Here is a 20,670-nt window from a genome sequence, read left to right on the forward strand (position 1 = left end):
GGGTGAGTGGGAGAGACAAAGGATAGTGATAAATGGAGTTTCCTCTGAGGAGGGAATTGTTACTAGTAGTATGCCTCAGGAATTGCTCATTGGATACTACTAACATGGCATAGACTCTGGAGTAATCTTAGGAAATATTTCTTTACAGAGAGGGTAGTGGATGCATGGAACAGACTCCTAATGGAGATGGTGGAGGCAAATATAGTATCTGAATTCATGAAAACATGAAATAAATACAGGGATCTCTGAGGAAGTAATGGAAATTGGAAGAGCTAGATAAATTGGACAGATCGAGAGACTAGATGGGCTGTATGGTTGGTTGTTTTCTACCATAATTTTTCCTTATTTCTATGCAATTCTCATAAATCTGTGCTGAGCATTGCACAGCTCAGACATGGGAAATCCCCAAAGTTACTGAATAAGATATCTTCACTTAAAAAATGGTAAAGCTGCCTATTCCTGACTTTTGTTGAGAGTTGAAATCTCTTTCTTCCTTTCCATTTCATAGACAATGGCCTGGATTTAACAAAATGCACTAAATACTGCATGAAATAGAAAAAGGGGTGTGTTTTATGGTAATAGGCAATTTATGCTAATACATATGTGAAGAGCTAAGTTACCACAAATAGTGATGCCTTTTTTGCACTTTGAAATAAGTGCCTGAATGTGGCATTTCCTGCATACAACCACTGGGGGGGGGACCATGGAAGGAAGGGGAGGGGGAGGGAGAGCCATAATATACTCCCCCTAGATAGGTATTTATATCTCTATGGGAGTCCCACCTAGTTACTCAAGATGAGGTTTAGGTATTAGTATAGGAGGTTAGGGGCCATTTTGACATTCAATGTGAGACGTACGAACAGAACAGTGCTCTCTTGTGAAGATTTGATGACCCTCGGAGTGAGGAAACTCACCCAAAGATGAGATTTGTGCAATGTTCTCTCAACCTAGCTTGATGTTACCCAGGAAGATAGTCTCTCTCTCTTTCATTCTGTTTTTCTGTACTTCTTTCACCAGCGCTCAGCTATTATTTAAAGTAAAAAAAATAAAATAAAATAACTCTGCAGACCGCCGCTGGATTCCCCAAGACTTGCCAAATGTCCCTGGTGGTCCAGCGGGGTTCCGGGAGTGATCTCCTGCACTCAGGCCGTCGGCTGCCAGTAATCAAACTGGCACCGATAACTTTTGCCCTTACTATGTCACAGGGGCGACCAGTGCCATTGGTCGGCCCCTGTCACATGGTAGGAGCACAAGATGGTGCCAGCCGTCCATTGCTCCTACCATGTGACAGGGGCTGACCAATGGCACCGGTAGCCCCTGTGACATTGTAAGGGCAAAGGGCCATCGGCACCATTTTGATTTGTAGCAGGCCCGACAGCCCGATGGCACGGAGGGAGAAATCGCTCACAAGACCCCACTGGACCACCAGGGCTTTTAGTAAGTCTTGGGGAGGGATCGGGATGGTGGGGGGGGGGGTTATTACAGTAAATGTGAAGGGTTGGGGTTGGTTGTTTATTTAATTTTTTTAAATAAATGTGCCCCTCCCCCCCGCACTAACCCGAAGACAAATTTTCCCTGAAGTTTGGGGAAAATACGTTTCATGGTTCAGGTCCCTCGAACCACTACGAATTAGGCAATTTCAACGAAATTGCCTAATTCGGGATAAACAAATGCACATCTCTAGTCCTAGCATCATACGCATCAGAGCTTCCAATGGCAGCTCCTTGCTGCACATTGAACATCCACTGTCAAGGAGTCTGGGAAGGTGGCTGGATTCTAATATGACATCATCATCGGGGCGGGTACCCGAATCTGCTGTCAACATGTGCCAAATCATGCACATCGATGTGCACACATGCTCTAAGCATCTCTTCACTGGGTCCTAGTATCACACACATCAAAGCATCCAATGCTGGCTCCCTGCCGCATGGTAAATGTCGCCATGAGGAGTCTGGGAAGATGGATGGATTCTAACAAAAAGATTTTTGAAAATAAGAAGATATTCCCATTTTGTTTGTGGGGTGTTTTTTGATCCACCCCTCCTCACTGGAAAACAGGGCTGGGATAACCAGTTTCCTGACATTTTCTTCAGAGAATTCACAGGCCACAGAACTTGGTGAAAGAAAGACCAAGATCATGAAGACCCTCCTCAGGATCTTTGCCCAAAGGGACCAGGACGCAAGCAAGGTGAACATGTTTATTTAACATCTAGACTCAGAATTTTTCCGGGTCTAAGCAGGATCCCCACATGTAGGTTCTCCCCATCCCCTGGGGCAGTTTATGCACATAGAAGAGAATCCTAAGAGAAAGGACACATACCCAAAGAAAGAGTAACAGCTGTAAACCAGATAACTATAATATCAACCATTTGGATAAATTGGACTTTGATTTTACTTTAAAGAATCATTACATTTTTATTTTAACACCCAGTACCTTGTCCTACCTGTTTGTCCCAGAAACAGCATTAATGTTACTCAGGAAGAAGGAGCTAGAAACACAGCACTACCTGGGCCTTGAGCTTAAACTTTCCCCCACTAAAAGGACCGAGCCCTTGGGACAAAGAGTGATGGGAGAAGCACTAGCTAGAGCAGCCACAGATAAAAAATTAGTTTGTGTTCTCTTGGGGAGCAGAACTCCCCAACAAAGGGTTACAACTATGGGGCACCGAGCCTGTGTTGCATAGGCTGCTGGTGCGCGCAAAGCCCCGGGACACGCGTAAGTCCCGGGGCTTTCCTGGGGGGGAGTGTCGGGGGGCGTGTCGCAGCCGGCGCGACATCGAGAGTGTTCCGGGGGTGAGGCCATGGGTGTGGTTCCAGCCCAGGGACCTGGCCGTGGCCTCCGGACCAGCCCCTGGACCGGAACATGGCGCGCCGGCAGCTGTCCCGGTGCACGCAAGTTACGCCTGTCTTGGGCAGGCGAAACTTTTGAAATAAAGGTGGGGGGGAATTAGTTAGGGCCGGGGGGCGGGTTAGTTAGGGGTAGGAAAGAGAAGGTGGGGGGCGCCAGAAAGAAAGAATGGAGGCAGGCTGCGCGGCTCGGCACGCGCAGGCTGCTGATTTTGCACAGTCTTGCGCACGCCGACCCCGGATTTTAAAAGATATGCATGGCTACACCCGTACCTATTAAAATCCGGCATACTCTTGTTTGCGCCAGTTGCGCGAACAAAAGTACGTAAGCGTACTTTTTTAAACTGCCCCTATATGCGTGTATATTTTAAAAATAGGTAGGAAAAGGACACATGTTCAATGCACTGCATATAATTGTGTATAATGCTATATACACACACATATGTTGTGGGGTAGAGATAAACCTATTTTGTAAAACATATGTATGTCATACACACAAGTTATAAAATAACTAGCATGGATAAGCGTGCGTGTGCGTGTGCGTGTGTGTGTGTGCATGTGTGTGTTAGGAGGATCTTCTTGTTACTCACTGTTCCATCTTCTCATCAGACTGATCATCACCACCATGCTTGTGATTGTCTCTCTCCTTTCAGCATCTTTCAGTGCCACTGCACACGTAACACTTGCCTTTTCCACACACCTTGAACTCACAAACTGATTTATCTTCCTCTAGAGCAGGGGTAGTCAATTCTGGTCCTCAAGGGCTGCAAACCAGTTGGGTTTTCAGGATACCCCTAATGAATATGCATAAAAGAGATTTGCATGTATTCTACCTCAGTTGTATGGAAATCTATTTCATGCATATTCATTATTGATATCCTGAAAACCCAACTGATTTTGCTGCCCTCGAGGACCAGAATTTCCCACCCCGCTCTATAGCATTTTCACAACCACTAGGGTCTCAAACTATAGGGGTCAACAGTTTTCAAGTATCATGCCATGTGGTTATGCCACAGGTTATTTTGCTAAAACTTTTGTGACTTTTTTTTTATCTTGATTTGATACATTGGCTGAAGCAAAAAAAATGCTCCAATAAGCTACAGTGTTGTTATAGTGTTCAATATAAAGCCCCCCCCCTTTTTCTCCTTGGGTGTTCTCTTTCTGAGTCTGTAACTGTACCATTATACCTAATTCGAATGTTCCCTGTAACTATACTACGTTCAGTCTGTACTTTGTTCTATTGTTCTATGTTCTATGTTTTATTGTTCTATGTAAAGCGTTTCACTGTTTTATGTAAACCGGAGTGATTTGTATTTCATAGAAGAACCTCGGTATATAAAAATTAAAAATAAATAAATAAATAAAATAAGAAAATAAATAGTTTTGTTTCATGCCACAGTTTCACAGAAAAAAAAACAACAACCTGTAAATGATAGGTGGCTGTACTTCGAGGACATTGATAAACAATATACAGGTAACAATATCCTAAAAGGACAAAACTGTAGACCCACTTCTGTTTCTCTTCTGCAAAAATGTCTATTTAGGGTAGGATTTTGTGCCAGATGTTTGCATGAGGGTTGTACCATTTGTAAAGAAAAAACAAAACTGGACTTGTACTCTGTACAATATTATAAATCTATACATAGCAGGCTATATTACCCTATTAAATCATTATTTCTAACTGTCTTCTATAGACTATGCTTCAATTCTTTATCATCTTTGAGAGCAGCCATATTTGAAGAGAATCACAAATTACAATGGTGGCCCTTTCAAACAGCAGAAAATTCAGTGATTCCACAGGTATTCATGTTAAATCATAAATATGCATGAAATTTAGTCATTGCAAAAACAAAACATAGCAATCATTTATAATCTGCAAAAACTTAATTGGCCAATATTTCACCCACTGGTACCATTTAATTCACATTACCATAAAAGTTATTTATAAACAGTCCCATTAAGAATAAGATTTTATTATGTAATAAATAATTGTACAACATCTGGTGCTACATAATAAAGAGTTACCAAATATCATATGTTCATATCTAGAATGGAAGATGCAGAAAAACAGCAAAGTGCTTGGGCAGAGATGATCCTTTTAGATAGTTAACATAGGTCTAGATTTACTTAGCCATGATATGGCTACAGCGTGCAAAAAACACTGTATGTTATGCTATATAGTTATATTTTGACAATATTATGTGATATTCATGATACTGTACGATGTTTGGGTCTGAAGCCCACACCTATTCAAAATGAGCTGTTTTGCATGGCATTTGCATGCATGAAATTTGCAAATCCATGCAACACAGCTCATGCATATCTAATCCTATGCAAATAAAGTTACGTGGCTGTCAGAAAAAAAAAAATCAGCCCAGTTATTTTAGCACCTTTGAGAGTGGTTTAGTTATTTTATCATAGGAGCATCGGGACACTTGTGCAGCTCCCCATTGGTGCCACTGTATAATTTAAAGGGCCAAGCAGCCCAATACGAACACCCCCAAACTAACAAAAATGCCCCTGGGATCTTGCAAAATCTGTAAAAATCCTGTGATCCAGTGGTCTTCCATCCCCCTTTCAGAAAAAAGGCCCTGGTGGTGTGTGTGTGTGTGGGGGGGGGGGGGGGCGGCACCCCAAACCCACACCCCACTCCTACACCGCCCCCCCCCCTGTCTCTTCAAAAGCTGATTGATGTATAGTGGGGGCTTCAAGCGCCCTCTAGCTCTGAACCCAGTTGATGCCATTTTCCATAAGGGTGATTTGACCTTGCTCCTAAGGTAATTTAAATTTATGTTAATGCTTGAAAATTGACAGACATATCTTTATATTCTTATAAATGTTACTTTACCAACCTTGACTTGATAGGTTTGACCTCCACACTGGGAATTGATTGCTCTCCAGTGAGTATATTTCAAAAGATTTACATGTAGAAAGTTAGCATATACATGCATAAACAGATTGTATTTATGATTATGTAATTTCATAAACACCAAATGTATGTGCATCTTTTCAGTTTCACGTACACATTTACCTGCACAAAAAAGGAGCGGTCTAGTGCTGTTCCACAGTGAAGTCAAGAACTCTGGGTGGAAGTTGGTATTTTAAGTGAATACATTAGGCAATGTATTCATGCCAATTTTACATTGGTTAATTAGCTAGCACAATTAACATCATAAAGATGTGGTATTTGTAATAGAATTATTTGTAAAATGCTTTTTATAGTGTGAATTAAGATTAAATTTTAATTGTAACTAAATGATAAGAGGTCGAGATTCAAAACCCATTTAGAGGTATAATTGAAAAGTTATCCATCTAAATGGCTCGCTGCTATATTTACAGCTGTATGTGGCTAAATTCTAGCTGCATAATGAGCTATGAAGCTGGAATTTATCCACCTAAGTCGGGGGCTTTCCAGGGGGTTGGTGAGAGGCATTTCCAAGCAGGCCAAAATTAGCCGCATAAGGTTTGCGGCTACCTCTGGTCATACCGTAGATCTTTGCCCAGTTTATGCACGGCGATGAGATCGGGCCTCCCCATTAAGGATTGGATTGGGAGGGAACTTTCCTACCCCCCTATCTACTCTCCCTCCCTCCCTCTTTCCAAACTTACGCCAGCTCCTGAGCAGGTGTAAGTTGCGTGCACCGGCAAGCTGCCAGCGCACGATCCCCTGGCACAGCAGCGAATGGCCACCGTACCGGCCACCTCCAGCCCCGCCTGACACTTCTGTGCGTAACAGGAGTTACGCACGTGGCTGGGCCCCTTTGAAGATGGGCGCAGCGCGTGCAAGGCCCGGCCACACGCATAACCCCCATTTTTCCCACGCAGGAGATTTAAAATTTAGCTGTATGTGAATCGAAAAGATTTAAAACTTTTTCAACGTCTATTGAAAACAAATAGGAAAACCACTCCAAGCCTATAGAAGATTTACCCAATTGTTTCAAGTACAGCAGCAGCAGCATGGCATGATTTAAAGTATCAAATGCTGAAGATATATCCCACAGAACAAAAATAATAGTGTCATTATCAAAGCCCTGATGAAAAATATCATGGCAAGACTATAGCAAAGTTTCAGTATTATGTACCACTCTAAATCTGAATTGGAAATAATTGAGAAGCCCTTGTTCCTTAATAAACTCCATCAGCTATTTCAAAGTTGCATTTTCTAAAACCTCTGCTAAAAAAAGGTAGTGAGGAAACTGGACCATAATTTTCATGCTGGCAAGGATTTAAATTCTCTCTTTTTTTTTTTTTTTTTTTTTTTTAAATGGTTATACTGATGCAGTTTTCAAAAGGTCAGCTAAAGAAGTATTCCCAAATAAAGACATAATTGCTGAGATCATCATTCAGTAATTTCATGATAACATTAGAACAAGAATTCTGATGGCAAAATAGGTTATTCAAATTTGCTATAATATGTGTCATCTCTGAAAAGGTAACTTCCTCAAAAGTATTCCATTTCCTACTGTTCTCAAGCAGAACTTTCACAACATACTCAATCCCAGTTTACCTTATCATGAAATACTGTGCAAACATTTCACATCTCTCCAAGGTTATCCTGACTAGTAGTCTTTGGCAGCATCATCAATGATCTAACTGTTTGAAACAGCTCTCAAGGTCTCTTGGGAGCTGCCTGAATACAGGCTGAAAAATATTATTTTTTGGCCTGGTATTTCCCAGCTTTATAGTTATCCAAAATGTTCAAGTACTCCGCCCTATTGTTATAGGTTTTTGACAACTGCCAACAATGTTCAGCCAAATGAAGCCAGCATTATCAGCTCCTTATTAAACTACAAAGCTCTATGGCTTCTAATTAATATACCACTTTGAAAAAGAGCAATCAAATTTAAAGAATCCTATAAAGTTTCATAACATTTCAATACAGAGGAATCAACATCAGTAACAATTTCATTAAGTTTAGGCACCCAATCATCATGGAGATGCTCAATATCAATGTGGCCCCATCTCAGAATTGACCCTACAGTTGGGCATGTTAGGTATGCATGAAATAATAATCAAACCATAGGGGTTAAAGGAGCAATTAGACAAGATAAGATCATCATGGAAAGATTAAACAAATTCTTTGCTTCAGTGTTTACTGAAGAGGATATTGGGGAGATACCCATTCTGGAGATGGTTTTCAAGGGTGGTGATTCAGAAGAACTGAAGCAAATCACGATGAGCTTGGAAGATTTGATAGGTCAGATTGACAAACTGACGCATAACAAATCACCTGGACTGGTTGGTATACACCCCAGGGTTCTGAAATAATTGAAAAATGAAATTTCAAACCTATTTCAATTAATTTGTAACCTATCATTAAAATCATCCATTGTTCTTGAAGATTGGAAGATGGCCAATGTAACCAAAATATTTAAAAAGGGCTCCAGGGGTGATCTGGGAAACTATAGATCAGTGAGCCTGACTTCAGTGCCAGGAAAAATAGTGGAATATGTTATAAAGAATAAAATCACAAAACATTTAGATAGACATGGTTTAATGGGACACAGCCAGCATGGAAGTATTGCCGCACAAATCTTCTACATTTTTTTGAAGGGGTGAATATACATGTGGACAAAGGTGAACTGGTAGATGTTGTATATTTGGATTTTCAGATGGCATTGGACAAGGTCCTGCATGGGAGTATTCTAAGAAAATTAAAAAGTCATGGGATAGAAGGTGATGTCCTTTTGTGGATTGCAAGTTGGTTAAAAGACAGGAAACAGAGAGTAGGATTAAATGGACTGTTTTCATAGTGCAAAAAGGTAAACAATGGAGTGCCTCAGGGATCTGAATTTGGACCGGTGCTTTTTAATATATTTATGAATGATCTGGAAAGGGGTACAATGAGTGAGATGATCAAATTTGCGGGTGATACAAAATTATGCAGAGTAGTTAAATCTCAAGTGGATTGTGATAAATTACAGGAGGACCTTGCAAAACTGGAAGATTGGGCTTCCGAATGGCAGATGAAATTTAACATGGACAGGTGCAAAGTGGTGCATATAGGGAAAATTAACCTTTGCTGCAGTTACACAATGTTAGATTCTATCTTAGGAATTACTACCCAGGAACAAGATCTAGGTTTCTTAGTGGATAATACATTGAAATCATCGGCTCAGTGTGCTGTGGCGATCAAACAAGCAAACAGAATGTTAGGAATTATTAGGAAGGGAATGGCAAATAAAATGATGGGTGTCATAATCCCTCTGTGTCGCTCCATGGTGAGACCATATCTTGAATACTGTGTGCAATTCTGGCTGCCACATCTCAAAAAAGATATAGTTGCATTGGAGAAAGGGCAGAGAAGGGCAACCAAAATGATAAGTGGCATGGAATGGCTGCTCTATGAGATAAGGTTAATGAAGATAGGGCTGTTCAGCTTGGAGAAGAGACGACTGAGGGTAGATATGATAGAGGTCTACAAAATCATGAAAGGACTTGAATGGGTTAATGTAAATCGGTTATTTACTCTCTCAAGACTAAGGGGCCCTCCATGAAGCTATCAAGTAGCTTGTTTAAAATAAACTGAAGTAAATTCTTTTTCACTCAGCACATAGTTAAGCTATGGAATTCATTGCCAGAGGATGTGGTTATGGCAGTTAGTGTAACTGAGTTTAAAATAGGGTTGGATAAGTTCCTAGAGGAAAAATCCATAAACTGCTATTAATTAATAAGCAATAGTAACTTGAGATTTATTTAATATTTGGGTACTTGCCAGGTACTTGTGATTTGGATTGGCCACTGTTGGAAACAGGATATTGGGCTTGATGGACTCTGTCTGACTCAGTATGTATTATCTTATGTTCTTATGTAAGAATATCCATGACTATCATCTAAGGACCAACGATTTCTCAGAAACACCAAATCTAAATGTATGACAACATTTATGAATTGGCAGATGAATCAGTTGAATCCAACCTAAAATAGTCATACTATTTAAATTAATCTCACAACTTTCTTACATAGGTTCTGCATCAACCTGTACATTTAAATCCTCCCAAACAGTACAATTGTTAATGTCAGCTGTAATGGCCAGAAAGACATCAAATTAAATTAGGACATATATTCAAAACTTCCAGAGGACTATAGATCAAATAAACTTTCCAACTTAAGTAGAGGTAGAGACAACCAATTTCAAGTGGTAAATGATCTCTGTTTGAACAAGAGTTAAATTTAAGGAGTCTTTAGCAATAATCATAAGGCCTCCTCTTCTATTTAACCTTGAGTGAGATAAAAGACTAAGACAGTAGAGCAAGTTGCTTCTATAAAACAGAATCAGTTTCTACAAGCCAAGTTTCAATTATACAAAGCATATCCAGTTTTTATCTTTAAACAAACCAATGAGAATTGAAAGTTTCTTCTGAGTTACTTGACCATTAAAATAATAAAGATATACAATCACATAAAAAAAACCCAATATATATAGGATACGAAGGATTTCAAGACAGTTTAAAAAGCGAGCTTTCTGAAATGCAAACAGTGGTAGCTGATTTATATAGTATGAATGATGCCATTTGTGACACTGTCGGAAATATGGACACATTAAATCTATTCTTTAGTAGTGTAAAGGCCTGTCAAATATGACAGGGAAAAAATCATTAACATGTATAGAGTCACTCCCATCCTCCCCCTCCCCTTGGGAATAGGAATACTGCTTTTCTCAGTAGCAGAAAGATAGAGCATATTGCTTGCAGTGGTAAAAATATGTGCACTGTTACACTGTGCCATACTTATACCTATTAACTGGCAGGGACGGTAACTTTAAAACGAGTAAGCGAGTGCCCATGGGAATTCATGCACATAGTCTGAATTATCTATAGATTTTGATAGTCTGACAATACATTGTCAAATTTTCAATATCACTACCACAGTAACACTGGTTTCTGCCAGACTCATTATGAAATGCCAGGTTAGAAACAGATAAGCCTCAAAAGCAGATGATAGCACCAGAAATGCTTTCTGACAAGCATTGTAGAATCATGCATATATAAAGGTGAATTTTTAAAATGTTCCATGAATATATAAACGTAAGTAGCCTCTACTCTTATATTCCGAATTTTACAAAAGTCCAAAATATGGGCATATGTTCACTTTTGCACGAAATATACATGTGTAAAAAAAGGGGCAGTCTAGGGGTGGAGTCAGCAGTTATGCATGGAATTTGCTATTTTAAAAGGCACTTACACATGTACATTTTCCAACTTATGTATTTTTATCCCTGCTAATTATCTGATGTAAGGTTATATTAAAAGTGTTTCTTGTGTAGTACTGACTGGGAGAGTGGTCTGGGTTAACTGAGTGGGGTGGAGTTCAAGTTGTAGAACCAGGGAGGGTCTCGATGAGCTGCAGAAGGACTGGGTGAACTGGTGGATTAATTGATAAAACTGGTAATTTCATTGACACGCGCATATTATTAAATATACCATTTTATGTGGGTAAGTCCTACATTACTTTCATGTGCAAAATATTTGCAGATATATTTTTAAAATAGGTGAGTAAATTATGCACATTCAATATATTGATAAACATGATTTAAATGTAATGCATGCATTCGTATGCATACACACACATGTTCTGGGGTAGAGATATGCATGTTTTATAAAATGCACATAAAGGTAGATTTTAAAAGCACTGCGTGTGCCAAAAGCAGGAGATATGCGCACAAGTTGGGCCGGCGCTAGCCAAGCAGATTTCATAAGCCGCCCATGGAGGAAAGGATATCCAGGTGCGCGCACAAGTGAAAAGTTTCTAAAAAAGTTTCTAAAAAGTTTCTAAAGTTTCTAAAAAGTTTCTAAAAGTTTCTAAAAAGGGCCCACATCCTGCCCTGTCTGGGCAGGATGTGGGCGTGTCAGGGCCTGGCCAAAAAATGTGTACATAAATACTTATATGCACAGACATGACCCGGGTTCTCTTGCCACATAAATGTACTTCTGCTATGGAGAATGTGTAATAAAAAAATGTAGGCCAGGCAGTGGGGTTTTAAGGGTCGGGGCTAACAGGGAGGAAGGGTGGCTATAAAATTATGGGGGTCTGCAAGTTCTATCCCTAAACTGGGCGAACTGGGAATGAACTAGGAAAACTACCTATGGTGTTGGCGCACGTCCCTTGTAAAATGTCCCCAATTTATGCAGTAAATGCAGGATTTGTGCACACATGCACACGCCCATTGAAAATTGTGCACACATGTATGTGGGTTCAACCTATTTTATAACATGCACGCATATACTTGCATATGTTATAAAATGGCCATGTCCTTTGGCGCGAGCCGGCATATGTGCATACATGTGCACCTTCACGGCTGTTACCATCATATATTATACTTGCGTGTTATAAAATACAATAGTAAACATATGCACAGCCACATACACCCATCTATGCCACTGCACATAGTTATTTGAAAGTTATTTATTTATTTTACAGTTTTTATATACCGGTATTCATGGGTACATCATATCGGATTACAGAGAACTTAACAAAGTTACAAATAACAAGGGTGGGGAGAACAGAAGAAATCAGTAGGAGGTCATTTTATAACAGCTTCCTAAGATTATGTTGCACATACACACATAGGTGTACAGATGATATTCTCCTCAGTCTTCCCAGTCAAGGACACAGGACCAGGCAGGGAAAGCCATATCCTGGAGATGAATGTCTATGAATGTCTGGATTTCTTTATTGAGCAGTAACACGAATATGTAAACAAGCCCGACTCTGGCCGAGTTTCGCCCTCTTTCAATGGGGCTACATCAGGGGCTCAACTTGTGTCGTGTCACTCATACAAAACCTTGTATGAGTGAATATGGGATGGAGGTGCTGCTGCTGACGCTTGCCAACGCAAGAGCATTCAATAATATCGGCACATGAATATCAGTGCATTTGGGAGTGAATGAGAGGCAGGGGCACCACTGCCCATACATGTTTTCCAAAGTCTGTTTAATAATCAGCTGTTGTTGAGTCTTATTTAAGACCTGGATATTTATTAATCAAAACACGACACAAGTTGAGCCCCTGATGTAGCCCCATTGAAAGAGGGCGAAACTCGGCCAGAGTCGGGCTTGTTTACATATTCGTGTTACTGATCAATAAAGAAATCCAGTTTGGACATCTGGCTGCTAATCCTGTTTTGCTGCCCCCATGGTCTAGAGTCTGGCAGCTAACATTTAATGCTAAAAAAAGCAAAGTCATGCATTTTGGTTACAAAATTTCAACAGAGCAGAACAGTAAGGGGTGAAGTTATCTTGTGCACAAAACAAGAGCGGGATCTGAGGGTGATCATATCTGATGACCTTAAGATGGCCAAACAGGTAGATAAGACAACAAAAGCTAGAAGGATGCTTGGGTACATATGAAATAGCCAGCAGGATAAAAAGGAAATGGTGCTGCTCTGTATAAGGCTCTAGCGAAACTTAAGAATATGCCATACTGGGTCAGACCAAGGGTCCATCAAGCCCAGCATCCTGTTTCCAACAGTGGCCAATCCACTTCATTTGGAATACTATGTACAGCTCTGGAGATTGCACCTTGAAAAGGAAATAAACTGAATAGAGTTGGCCTAGAGGGCAGCTACTAAGATGGTCAATGGTCTTTATCATAAAGCATATAGAGACAGACAAAAATCTAAACATGTATGCCTTAGTGGAAAGGAAGAAAAGGGGAGCTATGATAGAGACATTTACATTTCTCCAAGGAATTTATGCACAGGAGTCAGGTTTCTTTCAATGGAATGGAGGCTCTGACATAAGGGGTCATGAGATGAGAGTGAAAAGTACCTTACGTTAATTAGTGGATACTCTGATAAACGAAAAGACAGTGACTTTTCTACAATCTGGTAGATTGTTGGAACCATAGCCACATGGCTTAGGAGGGATGTGCCCCCTGTGGGGGGGGGGGGGGGGGGGGGGGGGGGTTGAACAAGCTTCCAGGGGGCGGCCAGCAGCAGTTAGAAAAAGTTGCAGTGCTGAGCTGGGAAGATCTGGGAAGAGACACACAAGGAGGAACTGCAGCATTGTGAAATTGCCCGGGGTCGTAGCTCTCAAGCCAGTAGCCAATCAGAATTTGTGGCATCACACCAAACAGCTGCCTGCTGTTTCCTTTTTGGCAAGTGGCACAGTCGCAGAAGAGAAGGGACTGTTTTTACGTGCTCAGCCAGGAGCATTTCCAACTCTCTCCACTCTGCCTCCCTCACTTACCAATACTCCATTCCTTCTCCCTTTGCTTCTCCCTTCCATCCCCTCCCTTAAGTTGGACCTCGATCCTGTGCTGTGCTGCATGTCCTTGCTGATTTTTCTCCTTAACTTTGGCTCCTCCTATGTGCACTGGCTCCTGCCTGCAGTGCTACTTCACTGCTAATTAGTCACACAGTCTGGCCTGCAGTTTTTTCTCTCCCTCCGAGTCCTGGGCTGGGCCAGCCGTCTCTCCCTATCCACTCCTTTCTTGTTCCAGCCTTCTCTAGGTCCCATGCAGGTGGCACTGCCAGTGCAGCTCTCAAAAACTAAGATTGCTGTCGTCTGCATGCATCCAGCCTTGGTAAAATGAAGGTATGTGTCGCCTAATGCTGCTTGCTGTCGCTACAAAATGCCTGACTCCCTCCTCAAACTGTTTCAGTCCTGTGAGGTCCTGTAAAGTGTAAGAGAGAGATAGAGACAGAGGGTGAGTGTGTGTGTAAATGAGACAGAGGAAGCCATGGGAGTGTATATGTATGTGTGAGACAGAGGAAGCATATATGTGTGTGTGAAAAAGACAGAGAATGCATGTGTTTGTATGAGAGAGACAAAGGAAGCATGTATGTATGTGTAGGTGAGACAGAAATGTTTTTATAAAAGAGACCTGTGCATGAGAGCATGTGTTTGTGAGAGACAGAGGTATTGTGTGTATGTGTGTGTCAGTCAGAGGAAGCATGTGTGTGTATGTGAGGGAGTCAGAGGAAACATGTATTTGTGTGTATGTGAGAAAGACAGGAAGTGTGTATATGAAAGAAAGTGTGTATGTATATGTAAGAGAAACAGAGGAAACATGTCTGTATGTATGTGAAAGACAGGAAGCATGTGTGTGTGTGTGAAAAAGATAATGTGTATGTATGAAAGAGACAGAGTGAGAGAGACAGAGGAAGCATGTCTGTGTATATGAGAGAGGAAGCATGTGAACGTATGTGTGAGAGAGACAGAGGAAGCGTGCGTGTATCAGAAGAGACAGAAGAAGCATGCATATGTGTGTGAAAAAGATGGAGGAAGCATGTATGTGTGAAAGAGACAGAGGGAGCATGGATGTGCATGTGAGAGAGATAGGAAGAGTATGTATGAAAGAGGAAGCACACACATACATACATATGTTTACTCTCAGGTGCATGTTAAAAGGTACAGTGCATTTATACATGCAAAACCCATGAAAATTAGGCCCTATGTCTCTCACTTTACTTGTGAAAGTGAGCTTTTGAAAATTGCTACAATAGTATGTAACATTTACATGCATAACTCCTTTAAAAATTCACCTGTGACTGTGTGTGTGTGTGTGTGTGTCTGCACCCTCCCGCAGTCCACAAAAATGAGTGCTTTCTAGGGATGCAAATCATTTTTTTATGACGGGTCGGGCTACAGGTCGAGCGACCTGTGGAAAACTTCGTTTTCCAACGAGTCGTTTTTTTCTCTCGGCAATTTTTGCCGAAAACCCCACCCCCACCCTAACCCTTCAAATTTAGTTAATTAGAAATTTGAAGGGTTGGGGTCGGTTTGTTTTGTTTTTTTAAAATAAATGTGTCCCTCCACCCCACGCTAATCCGAACAACCAATTTTCCCCGAAGTTCGGGGAAAATCCGTCTCGGGATTTGGGTCCTCCAACCCATACCGAATTGGACTATTTCTTTGAAATTTTCCAATTTGGCAAAAATGATTACACATCCCTAGTGCTTTCCACAACAGAGTGACATGTGAAGAGCAGGAAGTTTTAAAATCCTTATTAGTTTTAATTATTGGATTTTATTTGATGTGTCTGCTGTTTTTGAAATATTTTATTGATGTTTAGGAAATTTTTAAAAATTTGTGCATGAGTTTTTAATTAAAAACATAAGAACATAAGATATGCTATACTGGGTCAAACCAAGGGTCCATCAAGCCCAGCATCCTATTTCCAACAGTGGCCAATCTAAGTCATATTATCTGGCAAGTACCCAAAGATTAAATAGATCTCAAGCTACTATTCCTTATTGATTAACAGCAGTTTTGGGGTTTTTCTTCTAGGAACTTATCCAAAACTTTTTTAAACCCACAACCACATCCTCTAGCAATGAATTCCAGAGCTTAACTGTGCACTGTGTGAAAAATAATTTTCTTCAATTTGTTTTAAATGAACTACTTGCTAACTTTATGGAGTGCCCTCTAGTCCTTCTATTATCTGAGAGAGTAAATAACTGATTTACATTAACCTGTTCAAGTCCTTTTATGATTTTGAAGACCTCTACAGAAGAACATAAGATATGCCATACTGGGTCAGACCAAGGGTCCATCAAGCCCAATATCCTGTTTCCAACAGTGGCCAATCCAAGTCACAAGTAATTGGCAAGTACCCAAACATTAGATAGATCACAAGCTACTATTGCCTATTAATTAATTACCATCATAGCAGTTTATGGATTTATCCCTCTAGGAAGTTATCCAAACCTTTTTTTAAACCCTGTTACATTAACTGCTGTAACCACATACTCTGGCAATGAATTCCAGAGCTTAATTATGCGCTGAGTGAAAAATATTTTCTTCGATTTGTTTTAAATGAGCTACTTGCTAACTTCATGGAGTGCCCCCTGGTCCTTCTATTATCTGAGTATTGTCTGAGAGAATAAATAACCGATTTGCATTAACTTGTTCAAGTTCTTTCATGATTTTGTAGACTTCTATCATATCCCGCCTCATTCATCTTGTCTTCAAACTGAACAGCCCTAAGTTCTTTACCTTTCCTTATATGGAAGCCATTCCATGCCCCTTATTTTGGTCACCCTTCTCTGCACATTCTCCAGTGCAGCTATATCCTTTTTGAGATGTGGTGACCAGAACTGCACACAGCAGCAAACATCTGAACATGGGAGAATAGTTTTGGTCACTCTGCCATAAGGAATATCCAACCTAGGTTAGAACTGAGCCAAGCTTCCTAGTATTTTAAGAAGCTCACCCAGCTTAGGCCTTCTAAAAACTAGGACTATGCTGTTAGTTACTAGAAGGACCTTTTTTTAGAAACTTGCTCAAGGCCCTTAGGTCTAGGATGGGATGGAGTCATCCTGTTCCTTTGGAATCCGGAAGTACCTGGAGTAGAATCCCCTCCCTCTTTGCCCTGGTGGTAAGAACATAAGAAATTGCCATGCTGGGTCAGACCAAGAGTCCATCAAGCCCAGCATCCTGTTTCCAACATAGAGCAAACCAGGCCACAAGAACCTGGCAATTACCCAAACACCAAGATCCCATGCTACTGATGCAATTAACAATAGCAGTAGCTATTCCCTAAGTCAACTTGATTATCAACTATCATATCCACCCCTCAATCATCTTTTCTCCAAACGGAACTATCCTAATTTATTTAGCCATTCCTCATAGGGGAACCATTCCATGCCCCTTATCTTTTTGGTCACCCTTATCTGCACTTTCTCCAGTGCAACTATATCTTTTTTGAGGTGTGGCGACCAGAATTGCACACAGTATTCAAGGTGTGGTCACACTATGGAGCAATACAGAGGCATTATGATATCTGCCATTTTATTTGCCATTCCCTTCCTAATAATTCCTAACATTACGTTTGCTTTTGTAACCGCCACAGCACGCGGAACTGACAATTTCAATACTATTATCCACTATGACACCTAGATCTCTTTCCTGGGTGGTAACTCCTAATAGGAAACCTAACATTGTGTAATTACAGCAAGGGTTATTTTTCCCTATATGCATCACCTTACACTTGTCCACATTAAATTTCATCTGCCATTTGGAAGTCCAATTTTCCAGTCTCACAAGGTCCTCCTGCAATTTATCACAATCCACTTGAGATTTAACTACTCCGCATAATAATGGGTGTAGTTCTAGTCATCAGCTGTTTTGAAAAAAAAAAAGAATATATATATATTTTATATTTTGTATATAGTATGGATTTAGTATTCTGAGTGATGTTTAATGTTTCTTGATTATATTGATTTATGAGGAATATATATTAGAGATGTAAAAAATTGTGTCGGGCTTTGTTTCGGGGTCCCCCTGCGGTAATTTCATTTTTCCCACGGTTCGGGGTTTTTTTTTTGGGGGCCCTGATTTTAGGGTTAGCGCGCACTAACAGGAGTTAGCTTGCACTAATTCAAAAATTAATTTTTTCTGAAATTTCGGAAAAAATTTAATTGTTTTTCGGTTCTCCCAAACTATTCCGAATTAGGCAATTTTATTGACATTGCCTAATTCGGGAAAAACGATTGCATATCCCTAATATATATATATTTTTGCTTTTACATTGTTGCACCTCATACAGAGTTTGGTTTGTTGCGGTTTCCACTTCAGTTTTTTCTGCGCGTTTCCATTTATACTTTATGGTCTCTCTATTCTGTATTAGGTGAGGGTCTCTCTGTGTTCTGCAGGTGTAACCTTATTGTAGAAGGTTTACTTTGTGTATGATGCTGTGGTGTGTGTGTCTTTGGACTGTCTGGGTATGGGATGTCTGTGATTGTAGTGTGGTCAGCTTGCCTGTGGTTTTGAATGTGGTGTGTCTGGTTATGGGGTGTCTGCATTTCTCTGTGAGACAGTGATGTGATGTGGCAGTCTCTCTCTCTCTCTCGCTCTCTCTCTTTCTGTGTCCGGGCATGGGTTTGTGTATCTGCCACTTAGTGTGTCTGTCTCATTATCGGAGTGTGGTGTGACCTGTGGACTATCTGTCTGTTGAAATGTGTATTTTTCTGTGTATGGTGATCTATCTGTGTCCCTTTAGGTGTGCTGTATTTCTTCTTCAGCCTTACTGCTTGTGTCTCTTCTATGGTTACCAACTTTTCCACAGACCATGACTGCACACTTGAGGACCAGGCAGAGGGGGTGCCCCATCCCTTTCTGCCTATATTTGTCTCCTGCGCCTTTCGCCTCTCTTTTCCCTCTGTTTCTTGTGCCTTGATTGTCTCTTTTCCCTCCCTCTGCCTCTCATCTTTCTCCCTCCTGTCTCCTTTCCTGCTTCCTCCTGGCCCTGTGCCCCCCCCCCCCTCTCTCTCTCTCCTCATCTTCAGTGCCTTTCTGTCTCTTTCCGTCCTTAGCCACTGTGCCCCACTCTCTTCCTCCAAAATTGCCTGTGCCCTATTGACTCTCTTCCTCCTCCACCTCCTGTGCCATCCTCTTGTCTCTGTCCCTCCAGCCCCCGTGCCCTCCTCTGTCTCTTTCCCTCCTTCGTTCCCTGTGCCCCTCTCTCCCCCTCCTTCCTTCCATGTGTGTTAGGATTTGTGGACCCTTGGCCCGAGGTGGATTTGTTGATACCTGAAGGTCCCCACCATCGGGAGGTGAGGCTGTCTGGGAACAAAGGCAAGCTGGGACTTCGCCTGTACCGACCCTAATTCCCCGCAGGTTGAGCCCTTGGGTGCCGGGGCTGGTAGTACTTAGGAGCACCTCTGTGTGGCTGGTCCCGGAGAGGGTAGGCGAGTAGTTGCAGAGCGTGTCAGGGAGGATAGGCACAGTTTGAAACAGGAGCACTCTCGGAGGGAGGAGGAGAAAGAGTCTCAGGGAGTGTAAGGCCACTGCAGCTCTGAAGGGAGTAGAGTGACCTCAGGATGAGGAGATGCAGGTACAGAGACACGAACTGTAGAATGCTGAGTAAGGACCATGGCGGGGAACCCGCAAAAGCTGATGTCCAGAAAGTAGCAGCGCAGGGAGGTACTGCGAGGAACGGGGCACCGAGACACAGTCTGATGAAGTACTGCGCTGAATCCAATCTTGAAGAGAGTTGGCACTGTAGAAATCAAAATGGAGGAGTACCATGAGGGTCCTAAGGTACAGAGGACACTGCGGATGGGACTCACAATGACGGTGGTGCTGAGCCTGGCCCCGAGGAGTGGGAAGCGCTAGAGAGAGTCCAGGTGAGGTAGAGCAGAACCAGAGCCCATGGAGCAGGAAGTGCTGAAAAAAAGTCCGGATAAAGTTGCAATGAGCCTGGCCGCGAGCATCGCAAAGCGCTGAGAGGAAGTCCAGGTGAAGTAGCGCTGAGCCAGGGCCCGCGGAGCGGGAAGCGCTGGAAGAGAGTCCAGGTGAAATGGCGCTGAACCTGACCCCAAGGAGCGAGAAGCACTGAGAGAGAGTCCAAGAGAAATAGCGCTGAGCCAGAACCCACAAACTGGGAAGCACAGAGAAGGAACCCGGAAGGAGAAGTCCAGCGATCTGAAGGTAGGAACAACTGGTCTGTGGAACAGGAACTGGCACCTAGAAGGAGCCAAGGAACTCATTGCCAAGTCGGTTAGTGGAGGCTGGAGGTGAAGCTTAAGTACTCTGGGCCAGTGATGCCATCAGCCGGGAACGAGCCTGGAGTTCCCGCCATTGGCCCTTTAAAGGGTGGAGAGATGGCGCACGCGTGCACCTAGAGAGGCCCAGAATCGGAACGCTGGTCGGCGGCATCCCAGCCAACACGTGCAGGGAGCCAGAAGGAACGTGGCAGCAGCGGCTGGCCACCGCCACGAGAGTACCGGAGTTAGAGAACCAAGCATGACATGACGTGAGTTGAGCCTGCCACAGGTGGCCGCGACCGACGATCATAACAATGTGTCTTCTCTGGCTCTCTCATCCAGCCTGTGCACCTCCCTCTCTAACTCCCCTGTCCAGCCTGTGCCTCCCCCCTC

The sequence above is a fragment of the Rhinatrema bivittatum genome, chromosome 3 (assembly GCF_901001135.1).
Source record: "Rhinatrema bivittatum chromosome 3, aRhiBiv1.1, whole genome shotgun sequence".
NCBI classification, from domain to species: domain Eukaryota; kingdom Metazoa; phylum Chordata; class Amphibia; order Gymnophiona; family Rhinatrematidae; genus Rhinatrema; species Rhinatrema bivittatum.